The following is a 6,290-nucleotide window of genomic DNA, read 5'->3' as shown; positions in this document are numbered from 1 at the left end:
GTGGAATGTCACAACTGGTTTTAGGGACTTTACAGTGGAACACATGTACTTGAAACTTATAATTTCATTAAAAATACTTCTGCATTGTAGCTACTGCTAGTCTTTTCCAGGAGGAAGAGACATTAGTTCTTTCCTTTTGAGAGGGCATCAAATTTGACAGGTAAGCTGTCAGAAGGAGAGGGTTGGAAAGGTTGAATCTCTGCAATTGAAAATGTGGAAGAAGACATTATTGATTTCCTTAAGAAAGGCCAGGCATATTTTAGTTCACTCACCACTCTTCCTCACTTATTTTGTCCCCAGAAATTCCACCTCAAATCTCATGCGTATGATGTTTTACCTGTGTAGACTGAGAGTGGCCTCCTGAAGTTCAGGCTGGGTTTACAAGCCCTTGATCTGTGTCCAGTGTCTACATGGAGGTGGCTGAGCATTGAGACAGAGCAGGGAACAGTGAGCTGCACCTGAGACCTCTCTGTGTTGTTCTGTTAACTCTCTGCTTCTCAATTTTCATGAAAATTATGGCAGTCGATAGAGCACCTGATTTTGGCAAAAACAGCCAAAGTCTTTCTGTGAATAGCAGTGAACCCTCAATGTTAATCCTCTCCCTGAGTGAGTGCAAATGGAGAGCTCAAAGATGGACTAGGAGGAGCCCAGGCTAGGCTGCAGGCAGATGAGCTTTTCCACAAAGTAATGCTTAGCCAGAGTCAAACTGTAACTATCTCAGTGGTTCATATTTATGTTTATTTAAATATATATTTAATTTGACCCAGTTATCCCACTCCTTGGTTTATACCCAAAGGACCTAAAATCAGCAAACTACAGTAACACAGCCACATCAATGTTTATAGCAGCTCAATTCACAATAGCTAGATTGTGGAACCAACCTAGATGTCCTTCAATTGATGAATGGATAAAAAAACTGTGTCATATATATACAATGGAATATTCAGCCATAAAGAGGAATAATATTATGTCATTTGCAAATAAATGGATGGAATTGGAGAATATCATGCTAAGTGAAATAAGTCAAGCCCAAAAACCAAAGGCCAAATGTTTTCCCTGATAAGTGGAGGATGATATACAATGAGGGTGGGGGTGGGGAATGAGAGAATAATGGGGGAAGTTTACAATATGTAGAAGAAAATGAAAGGGATGGGGGTATGAAAAAAGGTGGAATGAGACAGACATCATTGCCCTATGTACATGTATGATTACATGAATGGTATGAATCTGCATTGTGTACAACCATAGAAATGAAATTATGTACCCCATTTGTGTACAATGAATCAAAATGCAGTCTGTAAAAAATTAAAAGCTAAATAAAAATTAAAATAAATATATATATATATTTAAAACTTACTCATTTTATATAAAAAACATAAAACACAGAAATGAATAAATCCAAATACTTTTCTGTGGAGTTGATTATAAGATTTATTTGCAAATCTCTTTTATGTAATCTTGAAAATCAGTTATTAAAGATTTAAATAGGTACTCAAACCAAGGTACAGTATCTCATAATGCAATAGTAAGGACAGTCAGGTCTAAGAAAGGCTCTGCAGAGTGATTGGTGCAGAGATCAATCAACACCACGTCTGTTTGTTCATTTGTTAGAGGCAAGATTCAGGGAGCTCTCATTGCTTTGCCTCTCTTCATTACCACACCTGAGGTCTGATATCATTTTTATCATCTCTCAGGAAGAGTAGACAAGGAAGTGGAGGGTTCAGGCAGCAGGAGCCAAGGTTGGAAGCCAGCCATGACCCGGGATCCTTAGATTGTGACCCTCGGGTCTCTAAAGGTTTGTTTCTGTGTGAAGACCCCAGTCTGTTGGAGAGAAAAGAGAATCACTCCAAAAACTCACAGAACCTCCTGGCATGCCCTTGTTATAAGGGTGTAGTGGGCTTAAATGATAGGTGTGAATTTTCCCCAAATTATGTGTCCATTATTTTCTAAATATTTCTAATATAATACAGGTCTGAGAGATTTTAGGATGCCAGTTAAAACCAGGTAGTTAAACCAAGAGGATTAAAACTTATTTCACACTTTAATAACAAAACTCAGGGAATAGGGGGTCTTATTTCCCTTGTTTGCAATGTCCCCCTACTTGTTCAAGCACTGGGAAGTGATTCTGTAAATGTCCAGTTCTCATTGACAAACTGCATTCTTCAGGAAGCTCATGACCTTGAAATGTGGCAACCTCACTACAAATTACCACCTCGTTTCACCCACAATTGTAAGCTTTTAGATTCTTTTTAAAAATACTGTTTACTGCAGGTCATCTGAACTCCTGGGACCTGCAGCCCCTGGAACAGCCTCTGGTTGAACAATCAGGCAGGTATACATGTGTGTGCCTGCTCACATGCATTCATTTCAAGGACATGAACCCAAAGCTTTCTTGGTGATCCAGGTGGAACCTCATGGATATCACCACCTAGATGACCAGCCACAAGGGGTGGGCAGATTTAATCCTGGTGGGACTCTTCAGTCAATCCCAACACCCAGCTCTGCTTTGTGTGGTCATCTTCCTGGTTTTCTTGATGGCCTTGTCTGGAAATGCTGTCCTGATCCTCCTGATACACTCCAATGCCCAGCTCCACACCCCCATGTCCTTCTTCATCAGTCAGCTGTCCCTCATGGACATGTACATCTCCATCACTATGCCCAAGATGCTCCTGGACCAGGTGCTCGGTGTGAGTACCATCTTGGTTCCTGAATGTGGGATGCAGATGTTCCTCTATTTGACCCTAGGGGTTTCAGAATGTGTCCTTCTGGTGACCATGGCCTATGACTGCTATGTGTCCATCTGCTATCCACTCCATTACCCTCTCCTCATGAACCACAGTGTGTGTCTCCTCCTGGCATCTTTGTGCTGGTTCCTGGGATCCATAGAGAGATTTACGTTCACTCCCATCACCTTGACCTTCCCATTCTGCTGATCCCGTGTGATCCAGCACTACTTCTGCAAAGTCCCTGCTGTGATGAATCTCTCCGCTCTCTTCATTGTATGAGGTTTTCATGTACCTGTGCTGTGTCCCCATGCTCCTCATTCCCATGACATTCATCTCAGGCTCCTATTCCTGTGTCCTCTTCACCATCCAGAGGATAAATGGAGCAAACAAGATGTTTGATACTTTTATATAAATTTCTTATTCCATCGTTGGAACCACTCATTTCTCTGCAGGATTCCTTGTTCCATGCTCAGTAAAGAATAGTATGTGAAGTCAAGTTCTGAGTTGTGTTGATCAATCTCAAGTCCTCCCTGTGGACAAAGCTTGTGAATAAATTCATACAACTACTTTTATTTTTCTGCTTATTTACATTTATATTGAAAATCATGAGTTCACTCTCATCACCAGTGTCAATCCAAGTCCGCAGGACTTAGCAGTCTTTTTCCTTTGTATTTGTGGCACTGTTCTCAACAGTGAGAAGTCTGACTTTGATTACATATAATGCATTTATTATCTGAATTATCTCCCATACATAACTAATTTTCTAGTTGCTCGTTTATGCTACATTGAAGCCTTTCTCTTTCGCTGGCTTAATTCTGACGTTCTATACCAGGCTGCTCCTAATATGCCAACTCCTTCACAGCTTCCTGTACTATAGTCTCCATGTCACTCTAATATCATGATATAAAAAGAAATATATATTTTGTCTTTGCCCCCACTTCCTGGGTCAGACATCCTAAAACCCTCATAGATAAAAGTGCAATGAAAACTTTTTTTTTCACATTTGCTCTTTGACACTGATTTCTGACACAGAGTTCTCAAGACCTTTGCAATTTCCTAGGTGACAGAAGCATCTTCTGCTCTAGGGATATGACCATTGGTGGGCCCCAGATAGCCTCAGGATGGGGACTTATCGAATAGGGAAGCAATCATGTGATTGAAAGTTTGGAACTGTCAGTCCTACCTCCTGACTTCCACAGAGGGGATAGCAACTGAAGGTTGAATTGTTCACCAATGACCAAAGATTTTTAAAAGTTATTCCCATGTAAAAAATGTTGACATAAAAATCAGAAAGCAAGGGTTAGGAGAACTTCCAGGTTGCTGAATACTTGGAGATACCACATTGGAGATGCCTAGCAAGGGCATGGAAACTCTGCACCCCTTCCCATAAACTTTGTCCTGCGTGTGTTTTCACAATGTTGATCAGCATCTTTATTATATTTATTAATATGATAATCTGACAAACTTAGTAATATCTCACGTTCTCTGAGTTGCTCCTGGAAATCAATCACACTTGAAAAAAAAGTACATGGATTTATAATAAATCAATCAGAAGTTTACACGACAACCTACAACTTGTAATTGGCATCTTAAGTGGGAGGAAGTCTTACAGGACTGAGCCCTTAACCTGTGGAGTTTGACTCAAACTCCAGATAGAAAGTGTCAAAATCGAACTGAATTTTAATACCCAATTGGTGTCCACTGGAGAATTCCTTTGCACACTTGGGAAAACCTGCACTTGTTTTGGTGACAAGGGGTAGAGTATTGTGTTGTTTCGTGTTGACTGTGTAACAGAAGAGCAAGTGTTTATCTCTTCAGACACACATAGTGCAAAAGCTCTTCCATTCGTATTCTCCTCTTTGCTCTACTCAATCCCTGAGAGCCCACTTGAACCACTTACTAACTTAGAGGTACTTTTCAGTCTTAGAAGAGTTCCATTCCACTCTTGCACTGTGCTGGTATAGTTCACTACAATCCCTCTCTCTGCATATGACACCCTTTTCATGTAGCCCTCCCATAATAACACCTTTTTCTGTCTGCTTGAACTTCGAAAATTTCCATCAGGCTACCTTGAACAGAAACATTCTCACCCCTGCCAATTTTACTTGAGTTCTGTGTTAGTTAGTTTTTCACTTTTGTGACAAAATACCTGAGAAAATCAACTTAAAGTAGAAAAGATTTATTTTCATTCATGGTTTCAGAGGTTTAAATTCACCATCAGTTGTCTCCATTACTATGGGTCTGTGATGTAGGCAGAACATCATAGTAAAAGGGCATGGTGGAACACTTCTTGGTGGCTAAAAGCAGAAAGAGGGAGAGGGAGAGAGAGAGAGAGAGAGAGAGAGAGAGAGAGAGAGAGAGACAGAGAGACAGAGAGACAGAGAGACAGAGAGAGATAGAGAGACAGAGAGAGAGAGAGAGAGAGAACACAAGTAAGCCCTTCAAGGACATATCCCCATTATCCACCTCCTTTGACCAGGCACAATCTCCCAAATTTTCCACCACCTTCCAGTAGTGTAACAGGCTGGCAACCAAGCACATGACTTGTAGCAGATATTTTGGGTCCAAAACATAATAAGTTCTAACATACAAATCAGGCTTTCTCACCATAGTACAATCTCCTTCTCCTGTTGGCAACTATAAACAGTACTGCAGACCACTGAAACATTGAAACTTCATCTCATGTAACCTCTTCATGAGAAATCCTTTTCACCTTGATTGAACCCTGCATCTGTACCTGAGCATGACCCAGTTTAGATTTCTTTGTCATCTGGACCTGACTTCTTTCTGCATTTGGAACCCTCTGGGTTGCTGAAGCTCTCCTAAACTTGCAGAAATCCATAAAATTCTTAGCCCTGCAAAATATTTGAATACTAAACTGTTCAAGAAGGTAAGGAAAGGAAAACAAAATAAGGGGAAATAATGGAATAAGAAAATGAAGAGAAATTTAAAAACTTCACTTTTTTTAATCATTTAAAAACAAGATTTTCACCAACAGCCTAAATTAAATTCTAAGATATTCATCCTGTCACTTATTTAATCAACATGTCTATTGATGACTTCCTATGTATCAAATCTGGATAATTAAATTGTTTCCTTCACTTTTAGATCCAAAAGTCAGGAATTTATCATGGGTATTGATAAAAAATACAATTTTTGTGTGATTTTTAGAACTAATTTATTTATCAAATTTGAGTCCATTATTCTTCAGTTTGTATTATGTGTGTGTGTGTAAATATAAATTATTTTCAGGGCTGAAACTTGGGTTTCATGCTGTGATTTACTAGTTGAACATAAAAGAAAAACAATGACATTAATACATATACCATGTGCAAGTGTATATACATATACGATATAGTAAAGGCTAATTACATGTCAAGCATTTTTAGAAATTCTTTACATGTAGCTCCTCATTTAATTCTCATAAATTCTTGTGAAAAGTCTTATTTCTGTATTTTTACAGGAAGAGCAGATGCAACATCAATGTAAGTGGGTAACCTATTTCTGGAAAGGTTCAGTATGAACACTTTTCCCTATTTGTCTCAATAGTACAATCAAATATAT

General features: G+C 39.2%; 1 pseudogene; it reads left to right on the top strand.

The window, feature by feature from the left end:
• Positions 1–2,432: 2,432 nt before the first annotated feature.
• On the top strand, positions 2,433–3,138 carry LOC124991518 (olfactory receptor 2T4-like; annotated as a pseudogene).
• The last annotated feature ends 3,152 nt before the right edge of the window (positions 3,139–6,290 follow it).

Source organism: Sciurus carolinensis, chromosome 8 (genome assembly GCF_902686445.1).
Source record: "Sciurus carolinensis chromosome 8, mSciCar1.2, whole genome shotgun sequence".
NCBI lineage: Eukaryota > Metazoa > Chordata > Mammalia > Rodentia > Sciuridae > Sciurus > Sciurus carolinensis.
The sequence above is the reverse complement of the archived record's forward strand: the minus strand, read 5'-3'. Positions and strand labels throughout refer to the sequence as shown.